Here is a 27,726-nt window from a genome sequence, read left to right on the forward strand (position 1 = left end):
CTCAGTAAATACTGTTTATACACAAGTGCTTGTGTAATAAATAATAACTAAGGAGTCATTGAAGGGGGTTGAGCAATCCTATGTGAATTATGCCTTCATGTAATTTTGTTATTTTCAGAAGACATCAATGAAAATAAATTTTTTTCAAGTACCTTGACTGCTAAAAGAACAACATAAAGTCTGATTTCTTAAAAGCTGCCATATATTTAATACAAAGGGTGACTCATACAATATCCTGAGCTTGCTATGTAGCAGATCTGCATGTAACTCTGTTGGTGGAGGAATGAAAGGAGTGAAACAACCTCAGTTTTAAGCATGAAGTTTACATTAATCACCAAAGATTCCTGTGTAATTAGCAGAGAGAAATCAGCACTCCAGGCAACTTCAGCTTTCAGGTTTCTCAGAAGAGATGGAAATATTAATCTTTTGGAAATATTAATTTTTCACACACAGAGGAGAAGTAGCTTAACTGAATAACACAGAGTAGACATCTCATTTTTGGATGACTAACTTTCTAAAAATGAAAGATATCAACAAGGATTCAGGTTTTCTATCAGGTGATTATTCCACTTACCTGGCTGTCAGGGACACACCTGGCCTTTCCCAAGGCAGAAATGTTGGCTTTGTAGAGAATTCAGGCCCTTCAGGAAGACAGGTTATGACTGCAATGCCCTGTAGGAACAGAGGTTTGACTGCTGAGGGAATTATAAAAATACTAATAATGTTCATGTAAGGCTGAGACTCTCTGAGTGAGTTTCCTTGGGGTTTTGTTGTACCTTATTAAGAACCAGATTTCATATATTCTGCAAAATGCCCCTTTTGCACTGGAGCCATGGATATGACAAATTCATTCTGCTATAAACTTTGTGCCTTGCTGAGAAATCATATACTCCAGAGGAATATGTCTATATATGTTTCCTAACTATCTGAAAATGTAGGTAGAAGTAAACGCAGGTACATGCATATGCAGACACAAATATGTGAATTATCCACATCTACACGTGCAGCTGGTTGGTGTCTTTTACAGTCAGAGAACAGGTTTGCCTTCAGGTATTTCAATTTAATGATATGAAGCACCTCAGCTACTCTATAACTGTTAAGCTGAATTTTGTTTTGCATTTTGATTATAAATTAGAAGAGCGGTACATTAACTCTGTTTTGAGGATAAGATTAAAAAAGGGCTCTGTTTATTAAGCTGCTACCGTGGTGATATTTTCAGCATACATTACATTTATAATTGACTTATTAAAACTTATACACTGCAAATTATAGTGATAGCACCCACAGGCTAAGAAATCATCAAAATATATAATGGCAATTTAAGGAGGTTTGTATCCACAAATGGGAATTTTTATCTGGTGCTCTCTTGTTCTAATGTTTTACTCACAGCTTTTGCAATATTCAAATATGTAGCTGGAATGCTGCAAAGAGATATTGAAAGGCAAGCATAAAAAAAAAAGACTCAGAAGAAGAATTGGGTGATAAAAAAAGAGCCAAAGTATAGCAACATAAGACTATTTCAGGTAGGCTTTAATTCAGACTTAAAGGAAAAACAAGGGAGTCAACAGTGTCATCTTTTTGTTCTAAACCATGGATAATGTGGACTAATCCCTAACACTTTTTCTCCATAAAAATATATCAATATTTCCCTATCTACATTATTGGAACAGTGGAGATTAGCACAGTGATGATTGCAACAAATTCAGAAATAAGTGCCAGAAAAACCCAACTGACCTCCTAATGACATCTAATGAGCCCCTGATGACTGCCATAACAATTTTTATCCTCCTACCATGTAGGCTGCCACAAAAGAGCAAACAAGGAATGTTGTGATAAACCCCAATTTACCCAAGCTTCAGCTTGAATTCCTTTGAGCATATTTGGTGGCAGGTCAGTGACATGGACTTTTTCAGGCTGGGTGACACTGCACAAAAATGGTCTGCAGATCAGAGCTGGGGCTGAGGAGGTGCCAGGCAACAGGGCAAGAGAAAACACAGAGCAAAGCTGTGACAGCCTCTGCCACTTCTCACATAAGCCAGCTGCATAACCCATGGCTGTAGCACTTTATATCATCTGTGATTCTGCAATGATTGCTTTCCTTTGGCTTGTCCTTAGGAGTAAGTAGCTAAAGATTTGTTGATTGGGAGATACTGGCCCTTATTATCTGGTAATCAGGATGGGAGGTTGAAATGTAGACCTTGTTTGCAGACTCTGCTGACAGGGATGACAAAATTGGACACAAAATGGCTAAACTTCAAAAATATCATAGAGAATTGCTGGAAGATTATTTATTTTCCTAGTAATAGGAATACAGTGCCTCAAGACACACAAAAAATGTCTCCCAATCAGCAGAAACAATAACAGGATCTAAGCAAAATCAAAATTCTTTTGGAGAGTAGCCAAAGGTCAGGAAGGACACCTTGAAATGCTGTTAAGGGAAAAGAATCTTTATTGATGGTGTTGACCAGAGTCTACATTGGCTGTAAAGGGAGCTTTGTCATCTCCTTTGAGTATGGAGACCAGCACTTCTGCTCTACAGACATTGAAATGTCAGCTTGGAGCTGAATGGCACTTTGTCAGGGTAAGAAATTTGTACTTAATTAGTAAAACAAGGATGAGAAGAGTATCAGGTATCATGTGCTGCAGACCATGTCTAGAAACACAAAACTCAGAACCCAGTCAGGAATTTAAGTGACTCTCACTCTTGTGACACTGCTACAAGTCAGCTCTCCTCTCTCGAGGTGGTTTAGCACTGGCATTTAAAATATACAAAGTTATAGGTAACAAATTCCTCTCACACAGGTGCACTTAGACTGAGGTATTTGAAGCTAAGATGCCTTGTCATGAAACAGCACATTCCTGGGTCTCACTTCTCCTTGTTTTGAAAACTTCTCTTCTTGCTTCCCCAACTCGAAATAATCAGACAGAAATACCAGGAGAGTTTCAGTGAGCTCCTTTCACTGCAGGGTTTTGTGCAGGGTCTATCACAGAAATGTATCATGCTCTGAGGTTTGACAGAGCTATGACAAGGCTTAGGTAACCCTGGGCTGCTCAGAGCCAAGAACACATCCTGAAATTATGTGACATTCGCTTCACTGAGGAATTTATTGAATGTCACTGAACGTGGCAAGTCAAGCTACGAAATGTTGAGACAGATATGGATCAAGTCCAGAAATAAACACCTTTTATTTCTGCTGAAGGATGGTTAACATTGCATCTCACTGCAACCCTGTGTCAACACAATTCAAGTGAAGACTGGCTGAGGCTTTGCACCTATGAAATAACATTTATGGAAACAGTAATGGCCATTGTAGCAAAATATACAAATCACAGAACTTAGAGAGCCTGAGCCCAGAGCTGCAGTGTATTTTCCCGGATGGAACAAGTTTTCTCAGTGTATCTTCCTCTGATATTTATATTTTTTATCTAACCAAAACAGTTTGTGTATTAGGGTTTCTTTAACTTTAAACTGCAGTTCTTTTGCTAATGGATTTGTATTTTAGACCACACAAATGCAGCTGAGTTATTCATAACTAATTTGTGTATGATAATCTTGGAAGGGTGAGGGAGAAAAGGCATGAAAACTTCCATTGAATAGCTTTCATGATTTTGAATGCTGCCTGATTTCTATCTTTTTTGCTGCCACTTATGTCTGAGATAAACTATTCAATGCCTATGAAATGTTAGTCTTGACTAATTTAAGTGGATGGCTGTGAATGTTTTTCTCCTTTAATTTGTTTATTAAAATATTATAATTGAGAAAAAATACATTTTAAAAAGGGGTCACAAATTAAAGAAACATAAAAACATTTACAATTTCATTAGTTCCTGGTGGGATCTTTGTTATGGGCCTATGAAATGTTAGTCTTGACTAATTTAAGTGGATGGCTGTGAATGTTTTTCTCCTTTAATTTGTTTATTAAAATATTATAATTGAGAAAAAATACATTTTAAAAAGGGGTCACAAATTAAAGAAACATAAAAACATTTACAATTTCATTAGTTCCTGGTGGGATCTTTGTTATGGGCAGGTCTGGACAGAGTAAATGAGAAGAACAAAAATATTTTTTAAAAATTGAAGTCCCAAAGACATCAAATGTTTTTTAATTGAGATTGGAAACATTCCAAGTTTGATTTTCAAAAAAGGCTTTGATTTACAGTAGTTCATGTTGGGCTCATGTTGTGCCTGCCAAAAATCCAAAGTAGATCAGAGCTTTTTTTGAAATAAACACAAGCCTAATCTGATGTAGGTATTTCAAAACTCCCACTGCTTTAGTTGTAACATCGTCTGTTACTGAATGATTTATAAATCATCCCTCTACAAGCACAGTTCTGCAAGGCTGAGGGTGATGTATTTTAACTTTGGGACACAAGGAGATGTTTAAATTACAATTGATGGAGACCCTCCACTGGTTTTAGAAGTATTTGTGAATTAGAATGTCTCTGTTTTCCTGTATATTAGACAAAACCAGTAGCTGGAGTACAAGGGTAGGATGAAGTGTTGCTTCTTTGCTTTTTTACTCAGTGGAAAAGGGACAAAAGGGCAATACTGCTAATAAGCATTTTTATCAACTATACAGGAATCCAGTTCCTTTCTAAAAGAAGGGAATAAACACCTATTTTTTAAATTTTTTTTTTTTAGAAAAAGACATGTTCACAATTGGGTATTTGTTTATAACAAACCACTTTATTTGAAGTGATCATTTCACATTGGTGGGGCAGGATTTGTCCCAGCTCAGTTTGGGTATCTACAAGCAGCACATTTCTCATTTCCACTGGCATAGATTCCTTCCAGAGCTGGTCCCTGGATGTTCCCTATCTCACAGAGGGCAGCTCTGAGCACTCTGACACTGGCAAGAGTATTTGCCCTCAGGAATATCACTGTGGGACAGATTTTGCCATCCCAGAGGGAAATGTTCACCTCTTAGATTGGAAGCCAGATTCAGAAGTTGGAATAGGGGATAACTGGGAATGGTGGTGAGAGCTGCCCAGTCACAGCTTGGTCAAAGCTCCTACAAGGAATGTGGAGAGGAACTGTTAGCAGGAGTGGGTTTAGCATGGATATTGGGAAGAAATTCTTTCCCTGTGAGGGTGGTGAGGCCCTGGCACAGGGTGCCCAGAGAAGCTGTGGCTGCCCCATCCCTGGAAGTGCCCAAGGCCAGGCTGGACAGGGTTTGGAGCAACCTGTGCTGGTTTTGGCTGGAAAGCAAATTAGAGTTAATTTTCTTCAGGGGGCTGTGTTTGGGATTTGTGCAGAACACAGTGATGATAATATAGAGATGTGTCTGTTACTGCTGAGCAGGGCTCACACCGAGCCAAGGTCTGTTCTGCTTCTGGTACGGCCACACTGGCAAGAGCTGGGGGTGCATGGGAAGGGAGGGGACACAGCCAGGACAGGTGACCCCAGCTGACCCGAGGGATGTTCCAGACCATGTGGCATCCTGCTCAGTACATAAAGTGAGGTGAAAAAGGAAGGAATGAGGGGCATTTGGACTGACAATATCTATCTTTCCAAAACACTGTTACTCATGATGGGGTCTTGCCCTCCTGGAAATGGCTGGACTTGCCTGGCCCTTGGAAAGCAGTGAGTTCATTCCTTGTTTTGCTTTACTTACATCTGTAGGTTTTTTTCTTTCCCTATTGCACTGCTTTTATCTCAATCCATGAGTTTTCCAGCTTTTACCCTTCCAATTCTCTGCCTTATCCTGCTGGTGGGGAAGTGAGAGAGTGACTCCACTTGGTTGATTGGTTGATGGCTGGGGCTAACCCATGGAACTCTTCTGGAAAATGTCCCTGCCCCTGACAGGAGGTTTGAAACCAGATAATCTTTAACTTCCTTTCCAACCAAAACCATTCTGTGACTCTGTTTCCTCAATGCTAGGAGCAGTAGGAATGGTCTGGGACCAAGGGCTTCAGTCAGAACTGTCCTGGTCTGAGTTCCACAGTAGCTGGTCTGAACAAAATAATGCAAATATAGGACTTAAATGGAGCAGTCCTTCAAGTTCATAACATTTTTCAAAGAACAGCTTGTATCATTAATTTAAAAAAATTAAAAATAATAATGTTAATAGATTTTTCCTGTATTTAGGAAGAAAAACAGAAAAAAACACAGAAAAATATGCAGAATATGGTGATGAACTCTGGACTTGCTGAAAATCCAGAAAGAAGAGTATGCTTTCCTTCCTCCCCTTCATTTTACATCTTAGGTGTAAAAAACAATCCCTTTGATTTTCAAACTTCAGTACAGAAATTCAAATACTGATTCCTAACTTCCTTATTACAGGGATATATGTTTTTTTCATTGTTCACATATTGCCTAAAAAAAAATGTTATGTTTCAAATCTTTTGTCAATACAGGAAGATTGATAAGAAGGCATTTTACAAGTATAAATTATAATTTTGTGATGAGAGGAAAAGCAGAGCAGAAAAACAAAGGTTAAAAAATTCTTATATTTTCAGGCAAATATTAGAATTTTCAGGTTAAATGTTTCAGTTCTACAAACAGAATCTATTCTCTCATTAGACACACTTCTCTACTCTTTTCACAAAAGCAAACTGTCTTATTACAGATAAACTTTACAGTGTATTGAATTATGTCACATTTTTAACCTGCCAGATCAGAAGAACCAATCAATGCATTCCACAGTTTGATGGTTGCAACATCATAAGAAAATTTTGAAAAACATTGCATAGGTCAAATTTACAGTCTAAAATTCTTCAATATGTCCTAGGCTCTATGAATCTACATTAAAAACCAGTGGACTTTGTCATGGCAGTGAATGATGACCTAATCTGACCCTGTGAATGTCACTGTATATTAACAATTTGAGAGGTAAAGAGCAGTTTGCTTTTAAAACCTCAAAAAAAAGAGTATTTTATTAAAATGAGAACCCCACTTCACTCTGAGTTTTAAGATTTTACCTGTTTATTTTATTTCTTTGTCTCCATTTTCAGAAAAAAAAATATTTATTTTAGGAAGCATATGTCAGAGAGTTAGACTGAGATATCAGGTGTCTTCTCACTGGAAAGAGTTAATCATCATCCCCAAACAGGGAGATAAATCTAATAATAAAATATTAAGCTCCTTTGCATTAGTTTGGCTGAAGTGGTAGAGATGTTAAGTTTTATTTTAATATGTTAATCTAACAAAATGATGCAGTTTATTTTATATCTTCAGGGAGAGGTGTTGATATTATCTCAACTTTAGATGCATCCTCGCTTGCCTGTACAGATCAGCCTTCCACTTTATCAGGGTGATGTTACTGGATACGGCAATTTATAATGGGAAATGGCAGCCTGGAGATTTTCTAAAAGCATTGGCTTTTTTCTGAATACTGTGGAATTTCATTAATTATTATTATTTTGACTATGAAAAGAGGACTTGCCCAAGGGCAGTTTTGAGGCTCCTTAAAGATTATATTCCTCCATGGAAAGTTGCCAAGATTTCAACTTTCTCTGTCAAGACACTCAGCTTTTTTGGTGGGAGGTGGCTGGAGTGATGGGGAGCATTTACAGCTTTGGGAGGGAGACCTCGAGCATTTCTCATTCTCTTTGAGGCTGTTTTATCTCCTTGGAGTGGGGGCAGCTGTCACAAATTGTAGCCCACCAAAAATTCCTCACCAAGGCTGCTTTGCACAGCATGGGGAGGGAGTTGGCAGCCCCATTCCTTGGGCTGGGTGTGCCCAGCTGAAAGGAGAATGAGTCCAAGCAGGGTGGGGTTATTTGTAACCTGTCACATGCCAGGGAATAACTTTGCTTCTCCAAAAAGCCCTTTTGGCAACACAGCCCAAGAAGCAAATGGGAAAGGGAAGATTTGATGTGAGTACTGAAATTTGAAGCTGGAATCACAGAGTTTTAGAGGCAGGGAATGGTTCGGGTTGAAACCTCTGGAGTTCAACTTGTCCAATCCTCCTGCTCAAGCAGGAGCACCTAGAGCAGTTTCACAGGAACATGTCCAGCTGGATTTGAATATTCCCAAGTGTAAAGAAGCTGCAATGTACACCACCTCGTAAAAATGGGCATTGCAAGTAATGAAAGTACTGGTAAATAGATCTGTTTTGCCTAGGTTGTGGAAGAAAAGGGCTAAGATAGGAGCAGGTGCAATCTTCTTCAATGAGGGCAAAAAAAAGGAGAAAGTGAATTGCAATGTTTTATCAAAACCTGAAAATTATTGCAAAACTTTTGAAAGACAGAACTCTCCACTAGCTTTTTTTCTCCCTACCAAAGAGATCCTTGTGGAACAACTCTCTTCTTTCATCATCTTCCATTGCACACATGCAGAGGAAATGGGATCACGGCACTTTTATACTCTGAGCCCTTCAAACAATTCCCAGCTGATGAACAAAACACAAAGTTTGGATCCACCCAAGGGCTGTGAGTGACTCATCTGTCTGGAGCAGAGAAGTCCTTGTGATGAGTCATTTTTCTTTTGATGCAAGTTTAAAAGTAATGAAATGAAAGGTGAGGGTACAGTGTTTTACAGCTCTTTCCACTGCAGTAGTTAGATAAAACCAACATCAGCTCTAATTCTGAAGCCTCAAGGTGTAAGTACCCTGCCCAACCGTGATGGGAGGTTTTCACCTTGATATTAGTTCCTGCTGGAGATGAAACCTCTATGGGCATTGCTCCAGAAGGATTGCTGAAGTCAGTGCTCCACACTGATCAGCTGCCAATCAATTCCCTCAAAGGCTGGACTTTTTGGTCAAAGACTTGATGAGCTTGGAGTTATTTTCCAATCTTGATGTTTCTCTGATTCCATGAGATGAGACACAGCTTCCACTCCAGCTGATCTGCACAATAACAAAGGGCTGATAAGGACAAAAACAACTCTAAGAACCTTATGAAGGGAAAGACTCACAAAGATGAGTTACCAAATAATTCAAGAATTATCCATCTACCCATTTATCTTTCCTCTGTAATTCACTTTCAAATTTTAAAGCTGTGTGAGAATATTGGTTTTCTTCCATTCAGGGAAAGAAAGGGCTAAAGCAGAGATATTGTAGCCAAGGAAAATATGCAAAGTTTTCAGAAATATGCTGGAGGAATAGCAGAAGGGGAGTCTTTTTGTCAAAACTGAACTCTACAAGTCAGCACCTCTGTTTAGCCAGATTTTGCAGATCAGGATATAGACTTTGGACACTCTGGTTTTGCCCAGCCATAGTTTTTCCTGTGGATCCATGAGAAGGTTTACAGTTGGAAAACTCAGCTGATGGCTGCCTCTCCATCAACAAGACCACACACCTTACAATAAATCAATGTTTGGAGTATTTAGGAAGGACATCAGAGGGTGGGTGTGGACTTTAAAAGGAATTTAAATTCTTCAGCATTTGTACTTAAATTCCTCAGCTATAGCCAGTAAGAAAGTTTGTGTCCTGAAGGGGGAAATCTGCTCCCATCTCATTCTTTTCTTTTTTTTTTTTTTTTTTCTGTTTTCTCCTTGTTGGTTTTGCTCTAATTTTCCTCCTTTCTGTTTGTGTTTTCTCTAGTCTTCCACCTATCTTTCTCTCCCTGCAGCAACTCCTAACTCACAGACTCACCCTACTCTCTCTACTGAACTGATCAGCAGCAGAAGAGATTCAAGGCAAATGCAGAAACTTGAACACTTCTGAATATAATTTTCTTTTGAGTTTGCTTTACTTCACAGTGAAAAAATTGGGAAATATATCACAGAAAAAAAGTATTTATAGCTGCTAATATTTTTATTGCAGAACCAAAATGAGGCAAAATTACAAGGACCTGCATACCATACTTATGGCATTAATAGTGCTACATTAAAAAAATTCTCCTGTGATTGGAGGCATAATGATGAATATGTAATTCCAGACATTTGTGTCCAGCTTTTAACCCAGCTGTATCTTAGATGATGAAGTGCTTTTGTGGATTTGGCATTTGTACTTTTATATTTCACTGTCTTTCAGTTTTCTCCATTTTTGAGTCATCTTAATGACCAGGTGAGCTAAAGGGGCACAAGTGAGGAAAAGCTCCTGTAGTGGTTGTTCTCTGGAAAAATTATTGAAGTGGCATTTGAGCTATGACTAATTTATTTGGTATTCAGAATTTAGTGAATTCTTTTGTCACTTCACCCATCATAAATAAAAGGAAAAAAATAGAAACCTGTTTGATGCCTCAGGCAAGTTTTAGTTCGTTGTTCAGGTCAGTTCATTTCAATGCTTAATTTTTAATGGTTCATTTAACATAACTGTTTAGACTTGAAAATATTTTTGCATAAAACCTGGGGTTTTGGGGTCAGTTGCTGTCACCTCAAAACATTTTAAGTCTCAGATGACAGATTCAACATCAGTTGGAAAAGGTGGTCTAGTTATTTGGGCACTTGAATGGGACTCAGCAGACTCAAGGTGAATTTCAATCTCTGCTACTGATTCTTTATGTGGCCTTGGGTAAATCATCTGTGTTGCATCTCCAAAGATCTTTGAGTACAAATAGTTCTGTTCATACAGACACTCACAAAGTTTTCCAGTTTGCCACTCAGTGTCCTTCCTGTGGAAGAAGGAATCCAGTACATAAAGAGAAATGACTCCCAGCAGTGTCAGGGGTGTCCAAAATCATGCATTTTTAGTGAGTATGGGAGCTTCTACTTCAAAATTATTTTCTAACAGACTACACGTTTTTAAAAGGAAAAGTTGTGGTGCAAGATTTACTACATGGGCTGCACAGTTTCAAGCCCTCTAATACATCCTCCCCTCTATATTTCTTCTTCGTTCTGCTGGGTCTAGAATCATAGAATCATAGAATCAATCATAGAATCATAGAATCATAGAATCATAGAATCAATCATAGAATCATAGAATCAATAACAGAATCATAGAATCAATAACAGAATCATAGAATCATAGAATCCCAGAATGGTTTGGGTTTGAAAAGACCTTAAGGATCATCACGTTCGGAGCCCCTTTCCATGGGCAGGGACACCTTCCACTGCCCAGGTTGCTCTGAGCCCCATCCAACCTTGCCTTGGACACTTCCAGGGATGGGGCAGCCACAACTTCTCTAAGCAACCTGTGCCAGGGCCTCACCACCCCCACAGGGAACAATTTTTTTTCCCTAATATGCAATCTGAACCTACTCTCTTTCACTTAGGAGCCATTCCCCCTTGTTGTGTCACTCTGGTAAACAATCTCTCTCCATTTTTCCTGTAGCTCCTGCAAGCCCTGGAAGGCCACAATTAAGTCACCCCAAAGCCTTCTCCTCTCCAGGCTGAACAATCTGAACTCTCTCAGCCTTTACTCACAGCAGAGCTGCTCCATCCCTCTGATCACCCTGGTGCCTCCTCTTGACTCTCCAGCAGCTCCCTGTCCTTCCTGTGCTGGGCCCCAGGGCTGGAGGCAGCTCTGAAGATGGGGTTAATAATCTGCATATCCTGAGTATATACTATGGCTTTCTTTCTCCTCAAATAGTGTTAATTCTCATTAGTAATTTCACAATGAAGACCACTGTTTACAGGAAGGACACAACCTAACTTTGTGTTAAGTTTTGCCCAAGATCATTACAAATTTATTGATTAAATGCTTATTTTGTTAAATAAGTCATTAATCATTTCACTGAACTCTCAGGATTTTCACCTTCACAACTTTTCTACATTCTCAAAAAAAAACCCCCATGCATGTAGAGCAGTGTTAATGCTGCTTAGAGTGTCTCTGCAGATAAGTGAAATAACCAATATATTAAAACGAGGGTTATAGTGAATAAAAAGAGGGTAATTTATCAATGGTTAATTATATTCCTATTGTCAATTTTTCAATATACTCAGTAGCAATCAATCATATATTGGGCACAAAACATTCAGATTTGCACCCAAGCCCACACCTGGAGGAATAAAATCATAGAATCATTAAAGCTGGAAGAGGAGTCCAAGATCATCAATTCCAATCTTTGACCCAACACCACCATGGCAACCACACCATAGCACATGTGCCACATCCAGTCATTTTCTGAACACTTCCAGGGATGGGATGGTGACTCCACCACTTCCTTGGGCAGCCTGTTCCAAAGTTTGGTCACTCTTTCAGTGAAGAAAAAAAAAGTGCATCTCAGAGCAGTTACCCTAAAGAAACACTTCCAAATACTGTGAGATCATGACATTGCTGTGAAGTGGTGGAATAATTCATAAAACTATGCTGAGATTTTGCAAATGCAGTAGATAGATAATATTAATTAGAGGACAAGGAGATTTTCTTTCATGTCAGAAAACAAAACAACACAGTTTTACCTGTTTTTTCCTGTCTGTGGAAATGATGCATCACTATTTTGTGTAGGAACGGCAGGGCCTGGGAAAGCTGCGGTTTAGCAGCAAGAAATTCAGGTTTCACTCGTGAGAGCTGAGTTGTGCTTGTTTATAATTCTCCCTCCTACATAATAACAGCCTTCATTAAACCTCCCATATTTCTTTTCCTTATCAACTCTGCCTGTCTTATCCATGTAGCGCGTGCACTTTTGAGGACAGGGCTTTGCTTTCATGTATTTGTGCAGGACCCAACAAAAGGAGACTTCTGTTACACAACTACTGCTACTCCCAGTGTTTGCCAAGTGCTTTCAAACCCTCTGAGGAGAAGTGATCGATGTGCTACAAGGCATTAGCACTGTAGAGAGATCCATACTTTGCTATATACAAATAGGCTGATTTCCCTGCCTTCAAAGGGAGGCAGGAGCTTGCTCAAAAATACTCTGCACAGAGCTGTTTATTGATGCAGTGAGACAGCTCAAGTCAGCTCCCAAATTTTAAAATCCATTTTGAAGCATGAAATGCAAAAACCTCTTGTTTTGTGGGGGGCTGTCACTGTAGGACACGAAACAACATGAGTGTACACACTGCTGTTCTCAAGGTGAAAAAAGGGAAGTTTATTTTCTGATTTTAACATTTATAGATTTTAAAAGTGACAGTGGATTGGAGGGTGAAAGTGCCACCTCTCCAACGACACTGGACAAACTAACGGTCTATCAAATTTTTCTTCTTTTATAAAAGAATGAAGAACAATAAGTTATTTACAGAAAGTGTGTGAGAAAGTTTGTTACAAGAATGTGAACATCAGAAGGCTTAGAAAATCTTTAAAAATCAGGACGACAGGGGACTTATTAGACACTCTCAGCACTTGAGATGGGGATTTTGATTTTCTCCCCCAGACAGCTTTCTCTGCCTTTAGTAATGTCAGGGTAAGCAGAGAGCACTTTCAGACTCAGTCTCAGCCTGCCCTTTGCCAGACCATCTCCTGCTTGTTAGCTGCCTTCCAAAAGTGAGTCTGGGCTCTCTCCCATCCCGAGGAATCCGCGCTGATGAGCTGGGAGCTGGCAAATCACCTGAAAAAGAGCACCAGGCATTCCAGCATCAGGGCTTCCTTCCCACAGGAGACATTACACCTTCAAGGGGGAGAGGCAGAAGGGGAAGGGGGGGAGGCAGGGGAAGGAGGACGGATGCGGAGTGGCAAGGCACCGGAATGTCACTTACAGTCGGTTGGCCACAGTTGTCAGGGTTCACTTCCATTAAGCTTTGTGTCAGTTCAGAAACTTTACACATGAGGCTGTGTGAAGCGTTCTGCCACTGCTGACTGCCCGGGGCTAGCCCACAGTGCCTATCTTGTCACTGGTTTTCCAGAAAACCTCTCTGAGAATTAGTTGCATATGTTGGCCAGGCTAACCAGAGGAGGAGAGGTTTTCTCTCTTATTTGTCAGCTTGGGACTGGATTTTTTAAATTAAATTATTATTATTAGGTTTGAATATTTTTGTCTCATTTCGCAAGGGGTGGGTCTTGCTTTGGAGGTTTAAGGAAGAGATAATTGTTATAAAATGCTACAAAGGTTAAGTGAACATTTAGTGTCACGAAAAAAAGAGAGGAGTGATGTCAATGAGGTGAGTTCTCTTATCACAAAGAAAAGTCTCCACTATGCACCTTTAGCCATAAAAAAATCATCAAAAGTGGCTGTAACAATGTGATGGGATTTGTTCTGAGACTGTATTTCATCTACCTTAAAAATGTAGAGGTTTTTATTAAGACAACTCCAATAAATTTTTTGTTGCATTCAAAAAGGAAAAGTCTACTTCTATATAAATATTCTATACCACGTTTGGAAAAGTCTCACAATCCTTGCCCTTGTGGAAGATTTCCACTTACCACATTCTGCTGGAAATGCAACACAGATGAGAGGAAACAACCCAGGAAATTCTTGGAGTTTGTGGAACAGATGTCTCTCACAGCTGGTGAGGGACCCAGCTAGGGAAGGTGCCCGCTGAGCCTGCAGTTTGTGAACAGAGCAGGATGTGATGGTCAGAGGCTGTTTGGGGCACAACCATCAGGAAATGAGAGAGGTCCTGATTCTTGGAGGAGCAAGGAGAGCAGTCAGATAAAACACTGCCTTGGACTTCCAGAGGGCAGATTTTGGCCAGTTTAGGAGATGGTTGAGAGATTCCCTTGGGAAGCACTCCTGAAGGGCAAAGGAGTCCAGGAAGACTGGGCTTTAAGAAGGACACCCTAAAGTAGAAGGGGCAGCCTTTCCCTTGTCCCAAAACCCAAGCTGGTGGGAAAGATTGACCTGGATTAACAGAGAGCTTTGGCTGGAACTCCTGGAGAAAATTGAAGGACCAAAACCCAACTAGAACTTAATCTGGCTACTACCATAGCAGACAGGCAAGGATGAACCTCCTCACTCTCTACAGCTCCCTGAAAGAAGGTCAAAGGCCAGGTAGGGGTCGGTCTCTTCTCCCAAGTAACAAGGGACAGGACAAAAGGAAATGGCCTCAAGTTCTGTCAGGGGAGGTTTAGACTGGATATTAGGGGAAATTTCTTAACTGAAGAAGTGGTCAGATAGAACAGGCTGCCCATGGAGGTGGTGGAGTCATTATCCCTGGAGATATTTAGAAGTTGTGTAGATGTGGCACTGAGGGACATGGTTTAGTGATGGACTTGGCATTTCTGGGCTTGTGGTTGGACTTGATGATCTTAAAGGACTGTTCCAATCTAAAAAAATTCTTTAATTCTACAACTCCATGACTTATTTCCCTACTAGTGCCAGGTATGAGGCAGGTATGGGACTAATTTTTTAAAATATACATACCATTGCATCATTAAATCAATCAGAAACAATTACACAATGGCTGTATGTGGACCAAAGTTTAGAGGTTTTTTTCTAAGAAACATCAGTGTTGTTTCTTCACTGGTTGTCTTTCATTTTCTTTCTGAGTTAATTTAGAAAAGAATGTACTTTTATAACAAATTACTTGTTCCCATGCTGTGATTTGGGTTGGTGATTGGTTTAAACTCTTCCACACACGGTCTAAATACTCAGAAACTATGCTGTGAAAGTTTTTTCAGGCAGAAACAGAGCCAAACTGAGCTTTATGTTATCTCTGAGCATCAAGATCTGGGCTCACACTAAACAACATCTACTCCTTGCTTAGACTTTGCTTATGCCTTTGCCAAACCCATACAAAGGCTGAAAAACAGGAGAAAGGCAGGAATGGAAATGTCCATTTAGAAGGTAAACCTGGGACTTAGAAGGGCTCCATTTAAATTCCAGAGCTGGTTCAGATAGGAAGAGCAATTCCATGAATGCCTAATGGAAAAGGCATTTGTCTCTCAGTGGATGACAGGAGTTTGAGTAGATGCCTGAGCTCTTTGCAGAAAGGAGGTCTGACCCTGGCTCCCCCAAAGCCTGTAAGTAAATGTGTCTCTGATCTACACTTCATTTTCTTTGGCTGATAATAACCAGTTAACATTTATGGAATAAGCTCACAACAATTTTTACTCTGATTACAAACAAATTAGGGTGCAAACTTTGTCTCCATCTCTAATCTCTGCCTCACATCTCACTATTTGGGCTAATTAGGTTTAACAAGTGAATAATGAAGCTAAAAAAAAAAATAAAAAACTATTTTTTTTTTTAATGTGACAAGTTCATAAGCCAATTCCCTACTTCTAGGAAAAAAATTCTTCTGTTCCTTTCAGAAAAGCAAACATGTTTTTTTATTTTATTTTAAGTTGCTCTTTTAGGTTTGATATCCCAGGCCTTTTTATTTTCCCTTCCTCGGGCTTTGTTTCTGACTTGCAAAAAAGGAAAAAGGGCAGGAAAGGAAAAAAGGGCAGAGAAGAAAAGAGAGAAACTTAAACCTGAATATTTGCCAGCCAAATGTTTTTGAAACATAACATTTACACACGGAATAGAACTTTCCTTCTTCTTCAAGTCCTAGCTGAGCTTCTTTAAACTTCCAGGAGTCTACTTAAGAATGTCTTTACAGAGGAGAGGGAGAAAATTCATCTCCTACACAGGGCTCATTCCTCCTGGTTTTAGATTGGTGATGTAGGATGGGATTGTCTGAGGCAAATTACCCTGATGTCTGTCCGTGTCTAGGATGAGCATCTGCTTCCTGTCTGCAATCAGGGCAGAAAAATAAGGGAAAAAGCTTAAATGAATCAATCTCAAGACCAAAAATTGCACTGAGTTACCTTCTGAAGGCTTCTCTTTCTTCCCATTAAAGAGGGAAATCCTACAAGCTCTGTTTTCAAGTAAGTGAAGTTAGGTAGATGACCCAACCTGCCAAGAGCTGCTTTAATGTCATTGCTAAAAATTCTGGACTCTTCAGTCACAAACCAGGACTTCTGCAGCCACAGGCAGAAATGGATGTCATGAGGTGACATCCACCCTGTGGCATGTAGGGTGTCTACAACTGGCAGTGAGAAAGAAGCACTCCAGGATATGTTTAACACCCTGCAGAAGATAGCTGAGCCAGATGAGTTATTCTCTAGAAATGCAACTTTTTTTTTTCTAATTAATTATCAAGAAAGCCTTAGGTGAGTGAATGCCCTCTACTCAATTACAAGGCTTTACTTTTTTAGATCCCCAATTTTGAGTGAAATTAACCATGTCCAGAAAAACTGATCTGTTCCAAGAAGTTGACCAGAGCAACCCAAATAATTTGCAGTCAGGTAGCCAAAGCTGTGGCTGCCCCATCCCTGGAAGTGCCCCAGGCCAGGTTGGATGAGGCTTGGAGCAGCCTGGGATAGTGGAAGTTGTCCCTGCCCATGGTAGGGGAGTTGGAATTAGATGATCTTTAAGGTCCATTCTAACATAAACCTTCTATTAATCCTAAATTTGTGTACAAACTACACAGAACAGGTATATAATCAGAGCTTAAAAGACTTCTTTGATTGATAGGATCAAACATTTTCAAATATCTCTCCCTGTTTTGAACTGCAAATCCTGGGGAATGGCTGAACTTTACAGAAGACCATGAATTAGTCTGCCAGTAACTCTGTTATTCTCAGCTTTCCTCTGGGATTGTGCCATTGCCTGTCTAAATGAAAGATCACTTCTTTTGTGGAAAGTGTCAAGCCACACTGCAACTTTCTGACACAAACAAAATTCCAGGGAAAACCTAAAATAAGGGATAAACCCAGGTGGGCTTGTGCTTTGTTACGTCTCAACTACATACTTTGAGAGAAGGGGAATGGAGACATGCAGGCAAAGTTTAGCTGGCAAATAAATGGAGATTCATGATGAAAAAACAGTTCAGACCTGGGGTCTATCAGTATCAGCAAGGCTGAGAGAGATGTCAGAGGTACAGGTACTTCTCTGAATTTCTGAGTATGTTGGTGTGAGACTAAAAACACTAGGGAAACCATTAAAGGAGAATCCCCTTTTATTTTTCTGCCTTCCACTGAGGAGCTGAAGAAGTTCCTTGCTCTGTGCCCCCCAGTATAGCTCAGATACACATATACAACCATTGTCAGTTATCACTAAAATACAACCATTTCTACAAGCTAATAACTCTCAGTCCTCTTCATTACGGTGAAAAAATAACAAAAACCTTCCAAGAGTGTCTCCAGACCCAGCCCATGAGAATTTGGGCCAGGTGAGCAGAAGGTTCTTGCTAGGAGGGCTTTTAGGCTATTAGCCAGCTGGGACAGATGGCTTTCTGAAAATGTCTAGAAAGGTCTCACTGAGATAAATCTTTCCACCTCCACAAAAATTTCTATATTTCATCACTTACTCTTTGTTAGGGAAATATCCCCTTTATCAAGCATGTTCAAATCCTACCATAGAGAAGTCCCTTGGCATAGTGCTGGGTCTGTCACTGTGGGCCAGAATGGAAATACTTTGGTGTTTTGGAGAAGTTCACCCTTTTTAGCCTTATAAGAGGTCCCAGGTACTGTGCAGCTCTAGGTGCCCCTTCTGTGACTCTCTGCATTGTAGGTGGTGAGAAATAAATTCCCAGAGGCTGAGCTACTAAGGAGCTCATGCTGTTAGACTGATCTGTGTTTTAAATCCCATCTTTTGCATTTCCACCTTAACACTTTTATGTTAAGGTGGAAATGCAATGGTTATATAAAATACTTGCTCTGTGGTGCCACAGCCTTTCTCCTTGAGGCTGTTTCATGCTAAATACAGATGGATGAGCATTTCTGAGGCACCCACAGTCCATTTTCCGAGAATTCCTCCACAAGCCAGGCTGAATGGTAATTAGTTAGAGAGGGTAATTAGAGGAGGAAAGTCAGGAGCAAGACTGCAGCACCTTGGAGGTGGTGAGCAGTGCATCAAGCACTGAGACAGTTAAAAAAGTTTGCAGAGGAAGAGGACAGCAGATTTTTAAGACTAAAATGAGAGACAACCCATGGAGAGCCTCCAGAGACCATGGAAATCCTTTAAAAATAGTAAAACCAACCAACTAACCAAACCCCCCCACAATGCTGCTCATTCTAGATTACAAGAGAGACTAATACCCCTTGTTATTTTCTTTGAAAAACAAAGCTCATGAATGTTTTTTCTGTGTGCATTTTGAACAGCTAGGAAATGCCAGAACTATTCCAGTCCTTTGGAGGGGGAAACAGCAGAAGTGGCCTCAAAAAAGGCAGTTTTGAGCTACCTATTAGTCAATAATTAGGTAAAAGTCAAACTGGAATAACTCTTCTTAGAAAGAATGGGGTATTTTTACACTTTGTCCTTACACAATATGGCTGGCTGCATGTTTTTTGGATTTTTTACCAGTCTTATATATGAACAAAAAACAATTGTATTTAGTGTGGGTGGGTTTATATTTTCAAAACGTGTGAAAGACATCAGAATGTTGTGGCAGGGTCATTGTAGCCTTCAGTGTTAAATCAGAAGACACTGACAAAAATGCTAAAAGAAATGGGTGGGTTTTGAAAAGACCAAGAGAGACTTAATTCTCTCACTCTTTTAATGGGAGTTGGAAACCTAATTGTGATTTGTGCCTTAAAATTCTCTCCCTATTATAACAAAAAGAACCAAAAAACCTGAGATGTTCACTGAAAATAAGTTTGAGATCTGTGGACACCAGTATTACTTTTTTCATGTACTGCATCTATAACTACTGGGTTTCATGTGATGTGGGTATTGTTCTTTGACCAAAATATTATTTCTGAATCCGCAGTGGAAAATTTATGATTAAATCCTATATAGGGTGTTTGATTTAAAGCACAAGCACTTATTTATGCTCGGACTATGTCTGTTGTAATTAAGCAGACTGTACTTCTCTCTCATTTGGGACCTGTGAGTGCTAGGAAAGGCATTCAAGTGATTTTATAGGGGGAAAAAAGCAATTAATTAAGACCTATGATTTCTGTATTTTGTTCCTAACCTAGCCTGATGACAGAGAGGAAATTATGTCTGGAAATTAAATTCTTTGTAAAGTGTAAGGAAATCTACCAACCTCCTTTGTAGAACACCTTGCAATTTCTTGAGGATCAGCAGTAAACAAGAATATAATCACAATGCACTAACACTAATTACAAAAAGAGGGACTCACTCATTAAAACTCCAGGTGCACTTTACCTACTGGGATATTGCAGTAACAAATAGCTCCTCACTGTGTTCCCATTATCCACTCCTTTCTTCAATCCTTGAGTAAGGTGTGCATTGCAAGACACTGATGTCCTGAAGGGAGAGATCAGAAAAGTTTTAAGATGCTTGAGGTGTCATCGAGGCTCCAGGAAGAAAAGGGCTAAGGTTAGGAAACTCTGTGGGTGCAGCCAGGTTTGAGAGTGCAGAGGTATTTTACTCTTCTTTCAGAAAAGCAGATGGATACTGTATATTACACAAGCTGATGTACAAAGGGAAAGGTATGGAAATTAACTTTCTCTCTGGCTATGATAAACCACCAAGGGAAATTCATAGCAAATCTGTCTACTATGGTTAGTGCTGTGACAGAGCTATTACAGAAAAATAAATAGTGGCAATGGTCAAAAGAATGTCAAGATGCTTTCAAGTTGGCTAAACAGACACTTATATCCTCCAGGGGCTTAGTGCACTTTGTCCCATCCCTGCCAATCTGTTAAACTACTGATGCTTCACTGTATGAGGTCAGGAGTGGTGATTTCTCACATAATACCAAACAGCCCAGAAAAGCCTGTAGCATTTGCATCGAAAATGCTTCCTAAAGAGGAAAGGGAATACAAACAGATGAGGTGAAAGTAGATGGTGGGGAAGAACTCACAGAGACTGCATGTAGTGCACTTTGTACTCCAGTAAAAATTCAGCAGAAAACATGGCCCACTTGACAGAAATGTTTTTGAGGCTTGATAAGTGGATTCTGGCAACACTGAATTTAATAATCAGCATTTAAAATTGATTTTTTGGGAGACAGAAATACATAAAATTAAATTAAACAGGATGTACCAGAGAATCACCCGTGTTTTATCCTGAAATGCCCTGATGTAAAATCATGTACAGATAAAATATATGCCTGATTTTGCTATGCTGAACAATCAACAGTAGATTCAGCCATTCAGCATTAAAAGAACAATTCCCTAAAACTTGAGAGAATTTAATTCCTATGCCAGCAAATGAAGTTTCAGTGAAAAATTAAACACTAAGCCCAAAGTCTTTGTCTGTAGACACAAACTAAAACTTGACCATCCATCCTGTTGCATTGCCAGCATGATTGTTTGCACAGCTTTCATCCAGAATGCCTACAATCCTGAAACTATTCCTAGGTCCTGTGTAAGACTTGGGATGTGTCAAAGTGCATTCCCAAAGAGTAGCTTAGACATAAATACTAGCATTGAAATAGCAGGGAAGTGTTTGGAGAGGGTTTGATAGGATGGCAACAGCCACAACTTTGGCTTCTTGGAAAGAAGCCAATTTTTTTGCTTGCTAAAAGAAATATGTCCTTGAGGTAAAGCTTTCTCAGACTTGCTGAGGTCCTGCCAAGGCAGGGCAGCTCAAGAAGCTTTCCATGAAGGACAGATTCAGGAAGCTGATGATGCTCTTGGGCTTGGGTTTTGGGAAGCTCTCAGGGATGAAGGAATAAGAAAGGGTTGACCAAAGTAATCAACATTGTTATTGAAAGAAATTACATGACTAATTACTGGGGGGGGTAGATAATGATAAATAATTTATGAAAATGATATCCAGACTCAAAATGATTATGCTTTTGTACTAAGTGTATCTTCCTCTGGCTGAATGTGAGATAACACTGGAAAGAATATCTATGAATAGTAGGGGACAATTCATTCACTATTACTACAGTAATGGGAAATTATTTTTTTGTTGTTCCAGTAAATAATTTCTCTCTATCTCAAGCAGCTGTTTTTTGATGCAAAGCTTCTTGGGATTGAAGGTTAATTTAATGAAGGGGTGTTGGTGATGGAAATTTTTTCAGGTAAAATAATAAAACTGTCCAGGCAAAAATACACATTCTTTCAATTCCCTGTTTAAGCTGTACAGCTTGACACTGAGACCCAAAGGAAGAAAGAAAAGTACTGACCTCAGCTGCCTGACAACCTGGTTAATACAGAATCTTTGAAAATACTGGATAAAAGTGTTCTCAGTATGAAAGCTTAGAAGCCTGTTTAGAAAATATATCCCTGTCTATAGAACAAAAAAATAAATACAGATTATTGAAATTGGATATTTTTTGGGGCGGGGTACGTGTAGAAATAATTTGAACATGTATTGTCAAACACCATTCAGAGACAGAGGGAATGATAATTTTAAAGTACCTTAGGATGGCTGTTAATGGAGCAATATTCCCCTTTTACAAGAAACACCTTTCACAGTGCCAACTATATGGTTTTGCACCCTTACAGCAAAAGCAGAGTCTTTTCATCTGAAGAGCCATCATGTGAGACACCAGATCAAAACAGAATCCAGACATTCTCATCAGAGGATTACACTCATCAAAGTGCAATCCAAAACAAACAAAAATTTAAGAGGATTTATTTTCTAGTGAATTCCTTGATATTTTAAGTCAGAACAACAGCCTATAAATCCCAAGTCGAGCTTTCTTCCTCAGCCTAAACTGGAATCACAAGATCTCAAGGTCATAGGGCAATTCAGCTTGGAGGGGACATCAGGAGGACTTTAGTCCAAAAAGCTGCTCAAAACAGGGTCATTCTGGGGGTCAGCAGAGATTACTGTGTGCAGGATGCACCATCTCCCAGGAAGAGTATCCCTAATCCCCAGCTATCATGGGGAAATTGTCTTTCATTTTGTTTTCTGTTACTCCTACTGTCTCTCATTTTCTCACCCTGTGAACAGCCTGGTTAGATCTTCTCAATAACCTTATCATAAGTACCAGAGGTTGATCTCAGACCTCTCCGAGCAGCCACTTCTCTGGGTTGAACAATCCTACCACCTTCCTGCACCAAGAAGCTGCTCCAGCCCTGAGCACCCTGGTGCCCCTCCTGGAGCACACAGTGGTTGGTCAGTCTTTTATGGATCAGGGGCCCAAACTGCAGTACAGTATTTGTGATCTGAGTGCTGGTTCAGAGGGATAATCCCTTTCCTTGGACTGCTGGCTCTGCTCTGGCTCATACAGCCCAGGGTGCTGTTTGTCCCTGCTGCTGCCAGAGCTCACTGTGGACATTGGCCACAGAGCTGCCCCTGAATCTCTCAGTGCCCAGCCTGTACCACAGCAAAAGGCTCTTCCTTCCTGTGGGAAGGGCATTTGTCCTTGTTGAGCTCCACCAGGCTCCTGTCAGCTCATCAATCCCCACTGTCTGAAACCCCCTGGTCATAACTCAGCCTTGGACTGTATCAACTGGTCCCATCAGTTTGGCACCACCTGACAACTTGCTGAGGGCAAACTCCACCTCCTCCTTCAGGGCATCAGCACAGAAATTGAACAGGACAAGTCCAGGAGGGATCATGAGTTACTCACTGGCCTCCAGGCTGAGTGTGATCCATCAACCACCACTCTCTGAGTTCAGCTACACAAGCATCTTTCTGTGCCCATCCCATTGTCCATATCCAAATCCTCTCTCATCTCAATCTTTCCAGAGCAGGAAGTCAGTCTCCTTTTGAGGAATTTGATCGCACTCAATAAAAAAGAAAATCTTGATCCCTAATTAGAATCCTGTATCTTATCACATTAACAGTAAGTGCCACAAGTTAAAATCTCAGCTATCCAAAGGATTTTCTCTTTTTTTGCAAATTGGTGGTCTGTATTGAGTTAAAACATTTAGAATAAGAAACATACCTGGGGCAATTGCAGACAATGATTTCTAAAGTTCTCAACACAGCCCAAACATCACTATCTAGGCTGTAAGTATTTGAGTCTAGATAATATCAAGTTGGTGGTAAGAAACTGTTCTGGCTGCCCAGGTTTGATGATAGACAGTTCAGCACATTGCTTAAATAGCTAGGAGCAATGCCAATTAAAGTGAAATTCTGCTCTAACACTGCCTTACAAGCCTTTTAAACAGACTGGCAAATCAAGAAACAGACTTCACTGGAATATTATGGTGTGCATGTTTCAGAGGAACTTTGGAGGAAATTCTTTAAATCTTCATTAAAAAAATACACCTAGTATCACAAAGCATGAAAAATATTTTTTAGGCAGCTGGTCATAAAAGAAGGGCAGCCAGGGGAAGTCTTATATGTTCATATTAAAGTCCGGAACAGAAGGTTCAAGTTGCTGGTTCCATTACAGAAATATCCCTGTCTCTATCAAAAAAAGTCTGTTTCTAAGGGGAGCTCTTTATTCGCTGTGTTGAGATGGAAACACGAATTTGATATCTATGAGAGGCCAACAGGGTTAGCAAGAAAACAGAGAGAAAAAAAGGACAGAAGTAACCTTTACAAAGCACTTCTCCATCTGATACTGTTGAGTAGACTTGGCTGAATAATCTACCTCAAATATTATTCATCAATGTGAATACTGGCATTTTTCTCACTCATTTCTTCCAAATAATCATTTGTAAATAATTCTTATTTACAGGTAGTCTGCTAGTAAAAGTGCAAACGTTGGCCATCAACATTTAAGTGTTTGCAAACTGATTCTTTTTCCTCCTTCTTTGCCCCCTACCCCACCCCCCCCCACTCCCTCTTTCCTGCCAGATGCAACTATAAAAGAAATCCAAAGAGAGGAAGCGAAAATCATATTCAAGTGTGTATTTTCTTGGAAACATTGTGAGGAGGCTGCAGCTTATGCTGCAGAGGGGAGTAAGTGGTCTGAGGCTTAAGCAGCACATTAAATGGCCAACAGCAGCAGAAGCCAAAGCTCTGGACATGACATACACAGACTCTGATGTCTCCCAGGAAAGCTGGGATCATTAGTCCTGGTTCACTGACTTAGAGTTGGAGGTTCCTGATGAAAAGGACATAACACCAGGCTCAAGCTGAGACTAATGGGAAACAATACGCATCTGCAGACTCTGATGTTGCTAATCCAGCTCCTGCTGAGGATGAACAATTGGAGCAAGGGAATATTCCTGAAGCACTGACAAACTGCAACTGAGGATTAGAAAAGCCCCCTGAATGTCTGCATTTGTAATATGTCTCCAAGTTGGCATTATTAACAGTTGTCCCATAAAGCAAAGAATCTTTTCTCACTCAGGAGTATTCTACCAAAAATCATAGCATTTTTATGCTTCTGGTGGTGGTGGTTCCTTTCTTCCTTTATTTTTTATCTTGCTGAGTTTAGTAGGAAATTTAATGCAGCTGATTGTATCAGCTGCAGATAAATGAGGCAGAAAGAATCCTGACACCTCAATACAGTAATTTTTAAGTCTAGTACATATAATTTAGTGATGCTTTACATCAGCACACACTCCCATATGCCCCATGTCCTCTTGAAGGCTCAATGGAGTCAAATACACAGAAAAATCCAATCAGAGACCAACTTCAGCATTCAAATATCCTTCTTGTTCTGTAAATTGTTTTGTGTCAGACAGTATGGGTTCCAAAATTTGATTGTCTGCCTCTTTACATTCTTAGAAGATGCCTAGTGAGTTTTTGGCTCAGTTTAACTACACCTTCCAGCCAATTTGCAGGGCTCTGTTCAGGAATTGGCTTGGGCACTGACCATTTCCAACAAGTATTTAGGATGTGCCCACCTGTTTCGGAGATCCAGATTGTCACTATAGGACACGAAATAACACGACACAGACACTCTGCTCCTTCAAGGTGAAAAGAGAGTTTTTTAATTTCTGATTTTACATTTATAGATTGCTAAAAGTGACAGTGGATTGGAGGGTGACAGTGCCACCTCTTCAATGACACTGGACAAACTAACAGTCTATTAAATTTCTCCTCTTCTATAAAAGAATGCAAAACAATAAGTTATTTACAGAAAGTGTGTGAGAAAGTTTGTTACAAGAATGCGAACACCGGAAGGCTTGGAAAATCTTAAAAAGTCAGGGCAACAACATTAAGTTCAATAATGTGGATGTAGCCACAAAATCACAGCTGACCTCAGAGGAGGAGCCACAAGACCACTCATGGTGCCAGGGTAAATTTGGCCTAATTGACCTGGGTAACAGTCACTTCAGTTCTGAGTAATTCCAGTTTTTACTAGAGTATTGGAGCTGCCTGGAGTCAAACTGTTTTGTTTTTAACAAGGTAATGGAAGGTAAAACCAAGGGACCTCAGTCAAGAATGCCATTTGACTTCTGCTAAACCTGGCAGAGAACTGAGCCAAAACAGGCTGGACCTCCCAGAGCAATGATGTTGCAGTTGTGATGACCTTTCTATTGGCAGACATCTACATTTTCTAGGCTGGGGGATGAGCTTCTGCACAGTGAGGTTCAACCTGCCAAAAAGGCCCATTTCTTTCAGTTGCTTTTCACAAATGATAGGAGGATTCTTTGAGCTCTAGGCTGTAGCTAATCACAGAAACAGAGAATGATTTGGGTTGGAAGGGACCATCAAAAGCATCCCCCTGCCATTGGTGGGGACACCTTCAACTAGAAAAAAAAACCAACCTTTTAATTAATTCTTGTTATACCTAATAATTATCATGCCCTCTCCTTTCAAAGCTTGGGGACCTATCCTGGACATAGGTTATATGTCTAAGATAAGATTAGGGGAGGAAAAAAAAAAGGTTCATTTTTCACTCATCACTAAATCCAAAGTTGATAACTTTCACTGAAAAAAAAAATACTCCATGTAAAATCATCATAAAAGGCTCTTTTACAGCTCCATTTTTCTGCAAAAGGCAATAAACAGATTCAATATGTTGACTCAACTCAGCAGAATAAAACACTGTAAAAAATTTTATAATCCAGTTGATTTTTTTTTTCATTTTTAATCTGAGATTTGGAATTTTACATTGTTCTATAGAGCAATTATTTTTCTTTTTTTAATAGGTAGTGGAAGTGTTCTCTGAATGCTGAATACTGTAGCACTGAGGTAACATTATCTCTGCTCATTTTCATAAAGGAAGAATACTTTTTACAATCTTTGTTGAGGAACAATGAACAGTTAAAATGGAAACAGAAAGGCTGAACAACTGTTAGGTACATATTTGATAAAAGTTCAAGGTTACAGATCCTACTTTGTGTCCTCTTAAAAGGAATTAATTCTGCCAAATACACATCCAGAACTTCTCTTTAGAATCAGGCTGTGATTCATCTTCTTCTGAAGCAGACATCTAATATAAATCAGTAATGAGTTCAACTAAAGACGTTTGTTGCAGACACCTAATTTCTCATAAAAAGATAAAATTAAGGGAGTTGAATTCCACCCTTTTCAACTAAATTTCTGAGTATTGACCCAGATTCTTAATTGTACAAACCACTCTGTAACTCCTTTTAGGAGCTACACCCATTTGTACATATTGAATATCTTGCCTTTTTCTTTTTTTTTTCCCCTCTCCCTACACCAGTGACATCAAAAGGTAAAAAGTGCAGATCAAAGCTCCTGCTGAAGATCAAAGATAAAAGCAAAAAGAAATTCAAGAGGCACAGTCAGTTTTCTAAAATCATGGGTGGAAAAGGATCATTCCCTTTTTTCCCTTTTATTTCAGGAAGAGCCAATAACCATCCACAAACCAAGGTTTGAATCCCTGCTCTGAACCAGTTACAGCAAACTGGTGGGGTCTTGGTATCCTTGTCCTTGAGGTTTTTTCCCCTGATTTTTTCCTAATTTCAGCCTGTGTTGTTGGTTTGGAATCCATGTCCACCTGAACCCAAATACAATTTTAGCATCTCTTATTTTGTGGCAAAGAACTGCCCAGCCTACCTTTGTATTGAGTAAATAAACACCTTTTGTATTTAATTTGTCCACATTACCTGAGAATTCCATTTAATGCCCCCTTGTGTTGGGAGAGCCAAGGAACAATCATTTCCTCATTTTCTCCTTGCCACTCAAGATTTTTAGAAATGTCATATTTTTCTTCAAGTGTTTTGTGCTTTTTCTTTTTCTTTTCCTTTTTTTTTTTTTCTTGCCCCCAGGCAAAGAACCTTGTCTATGTAATAGTCTGACATTCTTGTTCCCACTCTGTCTTCCTGCTCATGGCTTCTCCCAGAAAGACAGCAGCAG

This window comes from Serinus canaria, chromosome 3 (genome assembly GCF_022539315.1).
Source record: "Serinus canaria isolate serCan28SL12 chromosome 3, serCan2020, whole genome shotgun sequence".
Classification (NCBI taxonomy): Eukaryota; Metazoa; Chordata; class Aves; order Passeriformes; family Fringillidae; genus Serinus; species Serinus canaria.